Here is a 16,319-nt window from a genome sequence, read left to right as displayed (position 1 = left end):
GTAAGCTGCCCCCTTCTGATAGAGACTTCTAACCGCAGATTACTCACCTTTTGAATATTCCCTGTGGCGTTAAACTGGATCCAGAAAATCTTTAGCAAATACCCTTGTGCATCAGCAGGTGGCGCTGAAGACTCTGCTTCTTCATCGTTCCATTCCGGACATAAAGTGAGTGGGCCTGTATAGGCACAACCCATGCGCACAGACATGAGCTGCTTTTTTTTCTCCACACAAATAGTCACGGATCCAGAGCTGCCTCTTGCTTCTTTGTGACTGTCTTTCAATTTGATTTTCAAAAACTTTTCTCTAGTGTGACAGGGACTGTCACCTCCCACATCTAGAGGTATTCAACTATGTCTGTGACTGACCCACCTGTGGTATGCCTATTGTCAGAAGACGACTCCAAGGCCTGCAGTGACTGCGCCTTGATGCACCCCAAAGCCATCCGGAATCACAGTGTTAGACCCGGTGTCTTGGGCACCAGGGCACTCAAGGGGTTACTGTTCTCCAATTGCATCAACTGTAGTTTTCCCTGCTGCTGTCCTTGGTACTTGTGGACCCATAACTGGACAACCAAGTACTCCTCTACAGCAATTGACTCTCTCAGGGTAGCGAGACAGAGTAGTCCAAGGCTTACTCAAGGAGGTGAGGTGGTTTTAAACAACTAGAATACAGTGCACACCATACTACCGGCTAATAAGACCAATGTCCAGTCAGTGCCTTACTTTTTAAAAAGAAAAGTACTTTAATACACATAAGGGAAATATAATACACATAAAAATAGGATAAACAGTAAAAACCAGACATGTCTATAACCCTGTGGGCCAGAGTTTTGACCCCAAACAGTATTATAGCGCCTAGACACTAAGCACTGTAGAAACACAGTTAACATGTAGACACACAATTAGCTTTGCATATTACAGACCATGTGCACGGAGGACTCTCATTCGCTAGAGCCATTATATCAATCCTTGTATTGCAATGATTTAGTTTCAGCATATGATGTGAAATCCAGTGTTCCAGCTCAGCCCCAAAAACCAAAAGTGCCCTCCCATCCTTAGCAAGGACACCGCTCTAGATACGTCAGGGATCTGAGCACAGGTGCCTGGTGTTTTGGCACAGTTTACTGAGTCCCACTAGTCCAGTAGCCACTGGCTAGCTGTAGGAGGGTAGTGGCTGGCCAGAGTGCCAGTACACCCTATTATCCCCAGATCTCACAAAGAGAAAGGTGGGGGTCTGTACCACAGGGCATCTTTACCAGCTACAGATTGTAACTGGAAGTACTACAGAGACTCCCACAGCACAGGGGGGGGGTCTGGCACAGCGATCTCACCTTCAAGGACTGGGATCAAGCTTCCCTGTCTCCCTCTGTCTCTATTGATGTGCTGCAAGCTTCCTTACCTTGAGGAGGTCTCTGTAGTTTCCTTGTGTTCCAAGTGGATGGTCCACAAGCCTCACACCACAGTGGTTCTCTGCATTCAGGTTGCTGACCAATGCCCTTGCTCCTCGTCAAGCTGGCAAATTCCTTCACAACAGAATCCATCCGTCACAGAGAAAACTCTCAAGTTCAGATGCGGAGAGCAAGCTTCCCTTGCCTTTCACCACGGGCCTCAGCTGGGTTCTGTAGAGGCTTGTTAGAACAGAAAAACAGTCTTTTTTTTAACAAATCTTTTTTATTAGTTTTACATAGATAAAACATAAACATTCATGTATCAAGGTTTATGGCAGGCATAATCAGTGAAGCAATTCCAGAAGACCAGTCCTGAACAACACCAACTAATTAGTCATGCCAGCCTTTTATCACCTTCTATTGATAGGCTGATCCAATCAGAGAGTCTACTACTTTTGGATCCTGGGTGCCCTTACAATCATGAGGCACATGTGAGTCATGCTTACTACATATCCAAAGCATGCAAATGATGAGTTACCATCTTTCAGGACAGGCTCTTGGTATCAGCCTGGGCTATTCCCCAGAGAGGAATTTTAATTGACTCCAGACCAGGAGGCATTGACCATCACCCAACAGAAAGGGGAGGGAGGGGTTCCTCCTAGCAGAGTTAGTGCAGCTAAACACAAATGAGTGCAATTGTCTACCCCCAGCCTACGAGGCTTCTCCAAGGAATAGGGAGGGGAATAGGGGAGCTGGAATGTAAAGCAGAACAGCTCCGCTCACAAATATACACAATGGCTCACCTAACCATTCTCCCCTAGGGAACCTACTGGCTCCCAACCATAAATCTCAGGTAGACAAAGGCAACAAGACCACAGGCAAGGGAAACTGCAAATGCTTGACCAGGAGGGTGGCTAGTAGCCAACCGCCTCCTTGTGTACAAGGATTCAGGTATCCCTAACTAACGATTTATTGCTGCCACCACTGTCAGTCTTCCACAGCCTGGGTAGACAGGACAGTAGCCACTTTCTGTGAAATAGCGGGGCACTACGCATGCCTCCCTCGACCTCAGGACTAAGCTCTAGGGTCTCAGTTCATGTAAACATGGAGATCCTCAGTGGACATGCATAATTGTCATGTTCACTGAGGTAGGGATCTAGAAACCATATGGTGACTTTTAAGTGACTTGCCTGGAGAGCCACATAATGCAGGGGAAGCATGCTCTCCAGAGACATGCAGAAGACTTTCCTAGGAAGGAAAGTTGTTTGTAGTGAAGCACTGAAACGCAATAACCGATCAAGGTTCAGAGCCAGGTTCTGATCCCATTCCCAAGGCTTTGTCTTGAGACAAGTTATTGTTGAGATCCAAGCCCTTGAGGAAGTCCCCCAGAAAAACACAAGAAGGCTGAGCACAATTCGGCCCTGTCTCTCCACTCCAACTCCCCTGAGAAGACACAAGGGCATCACCATGCCCCCAGGTCTCGCTCCGAAGCACTTCCATTCCTCATACAATAATGACTCTGGTCTCACAGAAACCCAAATTTCCGGGGCAGTCGTCAACGCCACAGCAAATTGAGGACTGTTGTGAAGCCAGGCTGCAGCTTTTTGCATGGTATTGGCTATCCCGGTGCACCTGTGTACCTCAAGGAGCTGCAAGGCCCCCCCAACTAGACTTTTGCTTTTTAGTTCTCCTTTAGCACCAGTGTTGGAGGCTGGCCCTCTATGTAGTGCAAAAAAAACAAGTACACTATGCAGAGGGTCCGAACAACCACATGTTAGTTTTCAGGGGTAAAAATCAGACCACCTAATGCTCTAAGTTTTAAGGTAGCTGGTCGAGCAGTTATGCTTATCCAGGAGATGTGCTAAGTATTTGCTGTACTCACAAATCCAGTCATGCACCACACACACTCAATGAATAACTCGATACCAGATTTTATAAAAATACTTCAGACTTTTATATAATTTTAAGACCAAAATCTTTAGAATAGGTTAAGTACTTTTCTTGTTATGACTTTTTAAAGTTTTAGCAAAGTTAGTCATTCTGTGTGTAATTACGCACCATTGGAATCAATAGGCAGTCACTTTTAAAAATGCATTAAAAATCGTACGGTTGAGTTACCAGTCTCTTCTTTTGCAGGATAGTCGCAGTGGTCGGTGGGCACCTTGTACCAGCTGGAGAGCTTCAGGCAGATCCCGGTTTCGGCGGGAGCAGCGTTGGCAAAGTTCTTGGCACAGGGCCACCTGGATGGGCCACTTGGAAAAGGAGCTGGTTTGCAAATTTAGTGTGGTGCCTGGGGGTCCCCTTTGGCTTTCGAGGTCACAAAGGGTTGGGGACGCTGGGCACACAGCAGAATGCGCGATGCAAGGCCCAGGGCGGCCAGGTGCAGGGCGTTTTGGAGGTCTTAGATGGTGTGCGCAACTGAGTCCTTTGGAGCTGGAGGTAAGTCTCTTTGGTGGTCGCTTGCAGGACAACGGAGGCACTGTGGTCAGCGGTCCGGGGTTTTCCTGGAGTCCCTCGACTTGGGCTTCCTCCTTATCCTTTGTTAGGTCTAGGGGAGCTGGATTTTTCCTGGTCCAACGTCAGCTGACTGGGACCCATGGTATTGCTCTATCTCGGTCACCAGGGGTTGGGGGGGCACCTCCAGACTGTTGTCGGTGTGTCCTTGGGTCCACCTGTGACTTCCAGTCGCGGAGATATCGGTGATTCAGTGAAGTGTCCTTCACTGGTTTCTAGGTCTTTTGCAATTTACTTGCTGTTCTTGAGTGATGCCTTCACTCAGGAGGGAGATCTGGGGAGAGCCTTGAAGCCTGGAGGTCCCCTGGGTTTCTTGGGGTCATTCCAGTGTTAAGCTCCTCCACTCTTGCGATTGTCAGGACTCTGGTGAAGCAAGCAGGGGTTTTGGCACCTCTTCTGGTGCAGCAGGTCCTCAGTACTCATCCTGGCGGTTTCTCAGGTGCTGTTTTTCTTGTCTTCTTTGAATCCTCTTCGAGTTCTTTTCAAATCTAAATTCTTGGTCTAGGGGAGCCCACTAAATACTGAATTTAGTGGGCGTTTTAGGGGGATCCTGGTAGTGTTCAATGGGGCACTTACCCTTGGGTGGCTACACCCACTACAGTGACGACTTCCTGTGGGAAGGGTCACTTCCCGAAACCTGATTGGTTATTTTCCTCCATTCCAAGATGGAGAAAACTGAAATGAAGGGTCCATTTCGCCTGCAAGCCCCTTGGGGATGGTGCAGGCTAGGTGAGGCCACTCCTCCTACCCTTTGTGTGATTTTCTGCCTTTGCTGCCTCCAACAGTGGGGGTTTGCAAAGAGGGAGGCCATCTGCTGCTAGCAGCAGGACTGGGGATCGAGTTTCAAGGGCGATAGCCCTTTAAAGCTCACTGCCAGAGCAGTACACATTCCTGAGGGAGGGGGGTTAGCTCCTCCACCCAGGAAGGGCTTTGTTTCACAAACCAGAGAGGCAGGGCTCTCCCCAAATGTTTGTGGATTGGCTGTCTGGAACCAGACAGCAACCGTGCCAGGATAGTTGGATTTTTCAGGGGGCACCTCTAAGGTGACCCCTGGGTACATTTTATACTAAATCCAGTACTGGTACCAGTTTGGATTTATTATTCTGAGGTGTTTGATACCGAACAATCCAGGGTTCAGAGTAGCCATTATGTTGCTGGAAAAGTCGTATTGACCAGTGTCCAGCACGTATATTAAAATGGCTGCTCTGTTCACTCAGTATGTCCCAGGTTTGACAGAGTGGGGGCATATTGCTCTTGCAAGTATGCCCACACATATAGTATGGTGCACCCTGCCTTAGGGCTGGAAGTCCTGCTAGAGGGGTGACTTACCCATAACATATGCAGTGTAGGGTGGACAGGGTACACAGAGAGTGTGCCATGTCTAGTTTGTATTTTAGTTTTGCACCAGGACACTCTTCCTGCTATGGCAGTGCTGGGTGCATCTGGATGCATAGCCCATTGAGGGTGGCATAATCAGTGCTGCTGCCCTTAGGGGCTTACCCATAGTACCCCATGTTCTGGGTACCTAAGTACCTTTTACTAGGGACTTATAGTGGTAGCTAAAGGTGTATCCAATTAATTTTACCATGTTTTAGGGAAAGAACACTGGCACTGGGAGCCTGGTTAGCAGGATCCCAGTGCACTCCAATCCAAGTTGCATTCAGAAACCAGGCAAAAAGTGGGAGGATACTGCAACAAGGAGCCAGTCTCTCACAACCAGCTGGGCCGTAGCGGTTCATTTTGTGCTGACCTCAGTGTCAGTTCTCTCTCTGCCCCAAAACGTGACTCACCAAGGCCTAAGCCATTGACTCCAGATCACGACAGCCAACGCATAGTGATATCCGGCGCCGCCCTTCTTAGACTGAAGCCGCAAGCTGCTTTACTTGTGTTGCAGCCACCTTTCTTACTAAGATAAGAAGCCCTTGACCCCTGGAAGGACTCATGTCCTATACAATCTGTTGGGTGCAGATTTAGATAATGGCAGCTGTAACGTTGAGGACGAGTATTCCCAGCCGTATCAGGAGGATAACTGGTATGAGGACCACCAGGACGGCAATGGTCCGCATACCTCCCCAGATGCTGGCTAGTGTCACCTCTGAGACCAGCTACGAAGGCAAACACCTCCTTCGCAATGGTTATGTGGAGGGCGGTGTCAATTCTTGAACCCCAGTTTCCTACCCAGTAAGTTAAGACCAATGTTTTGGTGGAGGTGCTTCACCTGGCCAAACCATTTCTGAGTCTTTTTTGAGTTTTAATGAAGCCCTTAAGAGCACATTGTTGGGGACCCGGAACAAGCTCTGTTCAGGCCCCTCTTTCAACCAGGCTCCATCGCCCTGCTCTGGTGATTCAGACTTCCTTACACCGATTCGCACTCCTGACTGCCTTGTGGTTCAGGCCTCAGCCAGCAAGGCTCAACTACATTTTCCCGACTATTCGCCTCCGCAGGGAATCCAGAAGAATGGAGTCCTTTGGGAAACTGGTCTTCTCCACCACAGGTTTGACTCGACGCTCTGTCAGTGACTGCTGCCTTCTAAGCCTGTGTTCTCACAACTTGTGGGACTCCGTGGCTTAGGTGCTTCCCATGGTTTGGAGGAAACCCGTACTATCTTATCCCAGGCCATGGAGGATGGTTGTAATGCAGCCAAATTTGCTATCTGTTGCAGTCTGGACCCTACTAATAAGCTTGGCAGAACTATAGGCACCAGTATGGCCCTTCGCAGGCATGTCTGTCTGCATTCCACTAGGTTTCCAGGGGATGTTCAGTCAAGTCCTATAGACATGCCATTTGACAGTTCCTGACTTTTTGGACAGAGCAGATTCAGCCCTGGAGCACTTCAAAGATGGCATGACTGCATCACACTTTCTGAGCCTTTCTGTGCCCTTATGAGAGCAACATCATCAGTTTCGCCCCCTCTGTGACCATGGTAGGGACTTTAAGTATCGTCAGCAAATCCAGCTGGTGCAGCACTTCCCCTAATCTTTTCGTGACCATGGCACCCACCGACCACGTGGATAACAAGGAAAGAGTGCAGCCCAGTCTTCTGCTCTTCCAGCTGCCACCACCCTCAAACCTCTTTAGCGTGCCCTTGTCAGCACATAGCCATCCTGTCGGAAGCAGGATCCTACATTTTCTGACAGGGTGGCAGCCAATACTTTCGGACAAGTGGATCCTGCAAATTGTGAAACAAGGTTACTTCCTACCATTCTTCAGACACCCACCTCACCTTACCCAGAGTGGCTGACAGAGGCCATCTGTCCTTGTTGAAGCTGGAAGTGCAGGCTGTTTAGCCCAAAAGAGCCATAGGGAAGGTCACAACACCCAAAGTGAGCAATGGTTGTTATTCATTATGAAAAAAAAGATTGTGGTCTTCGTCCTATCTTGGATTTACACTCTCTCAATGCATTTCTGTGGAAGGACAAATTCATGATTCTCACTCTGGCCCAGATCTTGTCTGTCCTTGCGGCTCACAGTGGGCTAGTGTTTTCAGTTCACCTTGCTCCCTGTTGTCCTCACCAGTAGCCGTCGGGTCTTCACAAAAATGATGGCAGTGTTTGCAGCACATCGCTGGAAGTCGGAAGTTCTAGTCTTCCCCTACCTCAGCGACAGGCTATTGAAGACATGCTCAGCCCAGGAAGTTGTCACCCACCTCAAGACTCCGACAAACCTCCTCAAATCCGGGTTCACTATCAATATGCCAGTCACACCTGACTCCTTCCCATACACTCCCCTTCATCTGAGCTATTCTGGACACAGTGCAGTTCCGCACCTAGCCTCTGAAGCAGAGAATCCCCGATATTCTGGCAATGGTCCCGATATTGCAACCTCTGTCCTGGTTCCTCAGTGAGGATGACTCGAAGGCTGCTGGGTTGATTGCCTCCTGTATTCTTCCGTTCCAGTACACCAGATGGCATATGCATGCTCTGCAGTGGGAACTAAAATGGATTGATGGCCGAGGGACCATGATTGAGTTACCCGTAGACCCCTCTCCTTAGCCCACCCACAGCTCATAGTGGTGACTGATGCATCGCTTCTGGGTTGGGAGGGTCATCTGGGGCAGGTGTAAATCGGAGGCAAGAGGTCTCTGGTAGAGGTCCGGCTCCATATCAGCCTTCTGGACCTGTAAGCTATCTATTTGGCATTGTAATCCTTCCTACCTTCCTTCAAGGAGAAGCTGGTGCAAGTGCTCACTGACAACACCAATGCCACATGATGTTGCAGCAAGCAAGGTGAAGCAGGGTCGCGGAGCCTGTGCCAAAGGGCTTTGCGTCTCAGGACATAGCTAGACCGCCAAGGATTTTTTTCTGGCGACGCACCACCTGGTCAGTTTCCTGAAAGTCAAAGGGGTGACCTAAGCATTTGACACCTTGTAGAGCACGAATGGCAGTTACATTTGGAGATAGTGGAGGGTATTTAATGCAAGTGGGAAGACCACTGGCTCAGTTTGCCACCGCTGAGATCGTTCCATGTCAGCACTTTTGTACACGCATTCCCGTGTATATTGGAATTCGGGATTGATCGGGTCCAAGTCATCCTAAGGGCTCATGACTGGGCACAGAGAGTATGGTATCCCGAACTCCTCGGTATGAGCATATGTTCTCTGATTAGACTGCCAATTTGGGAGGCTCTCCTGTTGCAGCAGCAGGGTTCTGCACCCTACACCTTCAAAGCTGGAGATGAAGCAATGACAGTTAACTGTCTTTTACCTTCCTCCCAAAGTTGTTGATGTCCTCATGGCAGCAGCCTTCCTTCAACCAGACCTGTAAACGCCTGACAATAAGAAAAGTTTGATGCCTGGTGCTATCGACCCACTCCGCGCCAGGCTGTCTGATACTTTGTTGTGTGTGAAATCCTTAGCTCTGCAAGGCCTTGTTTTGGGCACAGGGTACCTGTAAGCTTTTTCAACCTTTTTACGGTTGCCAGACTAAGGCCCTCCTTATGACTTTGGTGGTCTTTTTCTCAGACTGCTGAAGTCACGCCCACCACATGACCGCCAGTGTTGGCTGTCTTCAGACAGCCATATTATGGCTGCTGGCTGCTCTCTGCCACTGTTTGGCGGGAAAGCCACCAGCAGCCATACTGTCAGTTGGCAGTCTAGTGGAGCTTGCTCTGTCGCCACCACCATGTCACCACAACACTGCCTGCCTTATTACTACATTGTCGAAGGCGTGGCAGTGTTGTCTTGGCAGGGCGCTGGCGGCGGAGCAGGCTCCATGGACCCCCTTCCCTCCTGAACGACCACCAGGTAAGTTGATAGACAGAAAGTGGGGGTGTTGAGTGTTGTGTGCGTGAATGGGGGGATGTGTGTGTGAATGGAGGGGTTTGTGTGCATGTGTGTGCAAGCGTCTGTGTGACTTTGTATGCGGGAGGTGGGGGGAGTGTCTTGGCCATGTGTGTGTGCATGAGTGAGCGTGGAAGTGTGCGTGTATGTATGTGTGGTGTGTGCGTGGATGGGGGGCAGGAGTACAGTACGGGGATTGGGGGAGGGGTACAGTACAGGGATGGGGGAGAGGGTACAGTAGGGTGATGGGAGAACGGGGGATACAGTACAGGGAGGGGGGTGTCGCTGCTTGGGCGGTGGGGGTCTTCTGATGGGATCAGGGGGCTCCAACATGGAGGGGGCGGTTGGGGAGTCCTGTAGTGGCAACAGGAATGAGTATTCCTGTCGCCAGTATCCTTACCACCAGGGATTTTGTGGCGGAGCTGCCACCACGGAATTCCTGGTGGTGTGGATACTCAAAATACCGCGGGTGGTGTTAGGTGGACCGCCGGGTCGAAGGTGGACAACCTTCGGCCACGCGGTCCTACCCCACTGGCGGTATAGGTGGTGAACTGGCTCAGCCGGTTGACTGCCCTTGTCATAATTTGGCAGTCCTGCATCACCACACTGTCCGCAGTCTGACCGCGGGCGTGGCGGGCAGGACCGCCAGAGTCATAATGACCCTTTAAGTACTGTAGCTGTGTGCTAGCCCACTGCCAACTGGAGGTAAGGAAGCACACCATTATATGTACAGTAACATTCGGGAATTAGCATAGAATGCAATAGAAAACAGAGAAAGCAATAGTAAGTACTGAAGGCCTAGGGTGGGACCAAACCATATACTAAGAAAGTGGAATGTGAAAGTCGGGCCTCCTGCCCAAGGAAGTGTAATCGGTAGAGGGGAGCTGGAGAAACTCGGAAACCCAAAAGGTAAGTACCAGAGTTTGTGTACAATAGAGAAGGATAAGGGAGATAGTGGGGAGGGGTGGTAGTAACCACTCAGGTTTCCATTTCACAGTATAACGCTTTGCACACATGGCTCAGTCCCTACACTTGAAATACTGCTACGGCGCACCACCGCCCCTAGCCCCTATCTCATGAGAGGCCCCAGGCTTCAGGCCCAAACTCGCTAGTCCAATGTTCCTGCAGCAGGTGGGGTCCCCTACTCACAATTGCTTGCCTGCTGTCTCAAGTATCTCTCCATTGGAGCCCGGATACCTCTGGGTCGCGATCTCGCTGGCATCAGTTCCCAATAAGCTGTCAGATTTTCTTGGCAATATGTTGCATCTTTAAGCTAGTTGTCTTTATTAAGAACTGGGTGACAGCCCCAGTGGATCGCCACCTGTCGCTTGGCGAGCAGTAAGAGAAGTGCAATCAGCTTTCAGATGGGACTTCCCTCACATACCCAAGCAGTGCATCCCGAGGTGCACGCTCTAATGAAATGGCGGTGCTCTCCTCGGTGTTGTCACAGAACAGCGGTCCAGAAATCACGCAGCTCCATGCCAAGTGCAAGAAGCCTGCACTCGCCGACGAGTACCACAGACATCCGCTAGAAGTCCCATACTGTGCAATCGCTCATGGTTGTGATAAAACAAGTGTAAGAATTTAAAATGTATTAATCGTAAAACATAGTTGGGAGCCATAGAACAGGCCTGGGCACAGCAAAATTGCCACTTCTTATGGGACTGTCTAGGGCCATGGTCCAAGCTCGTTGGACATTGAGAACGCGCACTGGCGCGATGTCCTACATGTCGGAATATAATCTGGTAATAAGTCTGTGCGGAGATGGTTTTGTCAGAAAGCGCCCCAGGGCATGAAACTTTGGTGGAGCTGTAGGGAATGGGCTATGGATGTTGTGTATCACCACTCTAAGGCTGATAGTACGTGAATGTGTCAAGTGGGGATTTATCTGGTCCCTGTCGCACCTGCTGTAGAATAACAAAAATGACCTCCAGATAGATAGATGTTGCCCAAGTTTATGAGGTGTAATTTCCGGAGTCTAACACGTGCCAGCATTCTTTGTGATGGCTAGGGCGGGATGGCCAATTAGCGGGACAGAGGAGCTCTAGTGCGACCCAATCCTGGCACGCCGCTGTATTCCATCCCACACCCAGATCGTACATCCACAGTGTCTAGTGAGGTCCTGGGGCTTCTTGGAGATTGATAAAGTGCTGAACGAAGGGGGCAGCACGGTCGTGTTAAGGTGCCATGTGGGGAAGAAATTGGATGGGATAGAGCCAGTTGTGTGCAAATTGTGCTTGTGTGCTGTAGTAGTAGAGATCCATATTCGGCGCCACCAGCCCACCTTGCTCAAATATTAATGTGAGAACCTCCCAGCTGATACAGGGCTGTTTCACGGGGCAATGGGGCATGAATAGAGGAAGCGATGAGATTAGGAAATCTAGAGTTGAATCTGAGGCGAATCAGTAGCAGAAAAATGTATGGCCATTCTAATGAGTCAAGGGCCTTAATGGCGTGTAGGAATACTGCCGTAGTCTCAGTTCATTGGTGTGCGTCAGAGCAAAGACGGTGTAGTGGTTGTGGGCCGTAGAGTACTCATGTACAAACCTGGATTGATCTGGGCGGACAGTAAGTGGGAGCAATGGCAGTAGTCTGGATGCGATTAGCTTGGCAAGGATTTTGTCTGTATTGATCATGGAAAGCGGTCTGTAAGAGTCGCACTTCAGTGGTTTTTTTGTCAGGTTTTAAAATTCTAATTATTAGTGCTTCTCGTAAAGGGTGGTAGCACTCCTCTCGCCAGAGATTCCTCGTACATAGCGAGGAGTTGAAGGGTTAAGAGGGCAGCGTATTCTTTATAGAATGTGGCAGTGAGTCCGTTTAGGCCCAGAGTCTTCTCCCCAGGGGAGTGCACTTATCATCTGAACTACATCCTCCACAGTGAAGGGTTTGTCTGGAAACCTGTGGTGCCCATCCTCAGGCCATAGTAGTTGTATCATATCAAAGAGCAAATAAGAATCTGGGGGTCCAGATGTCTGAGTGGTCTGGTATAAGGAAGAGTAGTAGTTAGCCTTTTCCCATTGCACTGCCGTCATGCCCACTGCCGCTTCACTGTCCTCTGTTGTCAATCCTGCTGTGGTGTCATTAGCCCAAGGTTTAAGTAGCATTCCTGCTAATGTTTTACCCATCTATCTCCCTCTCCATATTGTCCAGCTTGGCTCTCTTAGCTCGAAAAAGACCACAAGTATTTTGTTTTATGAGGTCGACCTATTTTTAGATTCCACTTGCCCTTCTGGGGAGAGGACAAAGAAGAAATGTTCTATTCAGTCAGAAACTGAATTAACAATTAAGATGCCTTTAAATCTTATTCTTGTCACATTTGCTCTTTTCAGAGACAGAGGTCAAAAGTCAGTTTGTCTTCTTGCAATGCAAATACTTTTCCTTGTGGCTGCAGAGTTCCAGGATTTTGGATAGTGAACTGTCTGACCTATGTGAAATGAAAGTCTTTTGGTATCAGGTTTTATCTAACACACAACATTTATATAACTAAGTCAACTTTACAAACATTTCAAAATATATTTCAGTAGCTGTGAGAGACCATTTGTTGTACTTCTTTGTGTTGAAAAAAAAAAAGTCAGAGCACTTTACTTGGTGATGTGCAAATGCTAAATGTTTTCTGAAACCCAGTTTTTACAGATAATTAATACACTGTATAGTTTTATCAGTAAAGCTGCAAGTTAGCGGGAAGGTTTTGGGGCATTTCTTGGAAATGTAATGTCTGTAATGACAGTACGCTACCACATCATGCTTTAGTAATACACTTATTTAAAGTGAGTGTTTAAACATAAACTGAGAAACACTCCTGCCCTGATGGCAAAGCTATTAGTAAACTAAGAGGCAAGCCATGCATGGATCATGTGTACCCTATATGTGGGCTAGATTTGTTATACATGGAACAAACGTTTAGTGTATTTAATCAAACAAAAGAGGATTTTTTTTAAAGCAGAAATACTAAACTCACATATTCGAAGGTGCACTCACATGTCAGAATAAAGAAAAATGCAACTGTAAAATACAATATTTGCCTCGGATCACACAATTTGAGACCTGTTTCCGGGTCAAGTACATCAGTTAGGTCGAGTAAATTATAAAAGCTACTCGATCTGCAGGTGTAGTAACATTTTTATGATTTTTCGGGGCCTGGACATATAGTGTGTCTCTTCCTGTGCTGCCGCCTCATAGTTGTTCAGTTTACTGCGGATGACTGCCAGTGTGTGTTTGCTTAGATTATGAAAGAACTGTAGTTCTAACGTGTTGATCTCAGACTTCAGACGTGACAAATCATTGTGCAGCGCCCGCACCATCCCAGCTTGCTTGGCAATGCAAACCCCACGGATAACAACTTTGAATGCTTCCCCTAATGTGGTTATGATTCCACTGTGCCTTGATTATGCGCAGTGTATTCAACTATAGCTGTATGAAACTCCTCCCTGAACACCTGATCGTGCAGCGCATTGGGGGGCAAGCGCCAAATAAAAGCACGCGCTCTATAGTTTGGGGGGGTCATGCGCAACAGGAAAAGAGCGTGGTCCGAGAGGGTACACGCCATGTGGAGGACCTCACTGGTCCATGCATCTATATTCTGTGTGGCTAACCATAGGTCTGTGCACAATGAAGCAAGGTGAGGCGCAGTAATGCATGTCCCCTCACCGCTATCCGCATGTCAGGCCCTCCATAAGTCACTAAGATTGTTGTCCACCATGATGGAGTGTAGTAGGGCTGCCGCACTTGGGTTGGGGCCGCATGGAGTCACCCGACCTGATCGCAAATTGAAGTCCCTACTCCACAGCAAACCGCGGGGCCAAGGGATCCGGGATCCCGCCACCCTCCAGATCTCCGTGAAAAACTGGATCATCCATATTAGAACCAGAGATAGAGAGAAGCTTAAGTGGGTTGTAGGAAGTTGGCTCTGTATGTACTATTTCAAAGTAAGAAATAGCATGCACAGAGTCCAAGGGTTCCCCTTAGAGGTAAGATAGTGGTAAAAAGAGATAATTCTAATGCTCTATTTTGTGGTCGAGCAGTAGGCTTATCAGAGGGTAGTGTTAAGCATTTGTTGTACACACACAGGCAATAAATGAGGAACACACACTCAGACAATTCCAGGCCAATAGTTTTTTTGTATGGAAAAATATATTTTCTTAGTTTATTTTAAGAACCACAGATTCAAGATTTACAATCAATACTTTAACTGAAAGGTACTTCACTTAGGTATCATAGGAACTTTGAATCAGCAAAATAGCATGTACAGTTTTGGCAAAAAATGGCAATAAGCTATTTTAAAACTAGACAGTGAAAATTTCAACAGTTCCTGGGGGAGGTAAGTGTTTGTTAGTTTTGCAGGTAAGTAAACCACCTACAGGGTTCAAAGTTGGGTCCAAGGTAGCCCACCGTTGGGGGTTCAGGGCAACCCCAAAGTTACCACACCAGCAGCTCAGGGCCGGTCAGGTGCAGAGGTCAAAGTGGTGCCCAAAACGCATAGGCTTCAATGGGGAAGGGGGTGCCCCGGTTCCAGTCTGGCAGCAGGTAGGTACCCGCGTCTTCGGAGGGCAGACCAGGGGGTTTTGTAGGGCACCGGGGGGGACACAAGTCAGCACAAAAAGTACACCCTCAGCGGCAAGGGGGCGGCCAGGTGCAGAGCGCAGACAGGCGTCGGGTTTGCAATGGAGTTCAATGGGAGACCCGGGGGATCTCTTCAACGAAGCAGGCAGGCAAATGGGGGGCTCCTCGGGGTAGCCACCACCTGGGCAAGGGAGAGGGCCACCTGGGGGTCGCTTCTGCACTGGAGGCCGGATCCTTCAGGTCCTGGGGGCTGTGGGTGCAGTGTCTTTACCAGGCGTAGGGTTTTTAGGAGCAGGCAGTCGCGGTCAGGGGCAGCCTCTGGACTCCCTCTGCAGGTGTCGCTGGGGGGGCTCAACTCTGGCTACTCACAGGGTCGCAGTCGCCGGGGAGTCCTCCCTGTAGTGTTGTTTCTCCGCAGGTCGAGCCGGGGGCGTCGGGTGCAGAGTGGAGAGTCTCACGCTTCCGGTGGGAAACGTGTGTTCTGTAAAAGTTGGTTCTTTGTTGCAAAGTTGTTTCTTCTTTGGAGCAGAGCCGCTGTCCTCTGGAGTTCTTGGTCCTTTTGTATGCAGGGTAGTCCTCTGAGGCTTCAGAGGTCGTTGGACCCTGGGGAACGCGTCGCTGTTGCAGTTTTTCTTGAAGTGGGGAGACAGGCCTGTAGGGCTGGGGCCAAAGCAGTTGATGTCTCCGTCTTCTCTGCAGGGTTTTCAGGTCAGCAGTCCTTCTTCATCTTCAGGTTGAAGGAATCTATCTTGCTAGGTTCTGGGAGCCCCTAAATACTCAATTTTAGGGGTATGTTTAGGTCTGGGGGGTTAGTAGCCAATGGCTACTAGCCCTGAGGGTGGCTACACCCTCTTTGTGCCTCCTCCCTGAGGGGAGGAGGGCGCATCCCTAATCCTATTGGGGGAATCCTCCATCTGCAAGATGGAGGATTTCTAAAAGTCAGAGTCACCTATGCTCAGGACACCTTAGGGGTTGTCCTGACTGGCCAGTGACTCCTCCTTGTTTTTCTCATTATCTCCTCCGGCCTTGCCGCCAAAAGTGGGGCCGTGGACGGAGGGGGCGGGCATCTCCACTAGCTGGAGTTCCCCGTGGCGCTGTAACAAAGGGGGTGAGCCTTTGAGGCTCACTGCCAGGTGTTACAGTTCCTGCAGGGGGAGGTGAGAAGCACCTCCACCCAGTACAGGCTTTGTTACTAGCCACAGATTGACAAAGGCACTCTCCCCCTGTGGCCAGCAACATGTCTGGTGTGGGGCAGGCTGGCAAAACTAGTCAGCCCATACTGGAAGTCGGGTATGTTTTCAGGGGACATCTCTAAGATGCCCTCTGGGGTGTATTTCACAATAAAATGTACACTGGCATCAGTGTGCACTTATTGTGCTGAGAAGTTTGATACCTAACTTCCCAGTTTTCAGTGTAGCCATTATGGTGCTGTGGAGTTCGTGTATGACAGACTCCCAGACCATATACTCTTATGGCTACCCTGCACTTACAATGTCTAAAGTTTTGCTTAGACCCTGTAGGGGCATAGTGCTCATGCACCTATGCCCTCACCTATGGTATAGTGCACCCTGCCTTAGGGC

General features: G+C 49.2%; 1 protein-coding gene across 2 annotated transcripts in view; it reads left to right on the top strand.

The window, feature by feature from the left end:
• The window catches only part of PRKDC (protein kinase, DNA-activated, catalytic subunit), a 2,139,921-nt gene that overhangs the window by 2,066,442 nt on the left and 57,160 nt on the right, over positions 1-16,319 (top strand). The window lies entirely within an intron of this gene.

This window comes from Pleurodeles waltl, chromosome 2_2 (genome assembly GCF_031143425.1).
Source record: "Pleurodeles waltl isolate 20211129_DDA chromosome 2_2, aPleWal1.hap1.20221129, whole genome shotgun sequence".
In the NCBI taxonomy this organism is placed as follows: domain Eukaryota; kingdom Metazoa; phylum Chordata; class Amphibia; order Caudata; family Salamandridae; genus Pleurodeles; species Pleurodeles waltl.
Note: the sequence above shows the minus strand (reverse complement) of the source record. Positions and strands in the feature narration are given on the sequence as shown.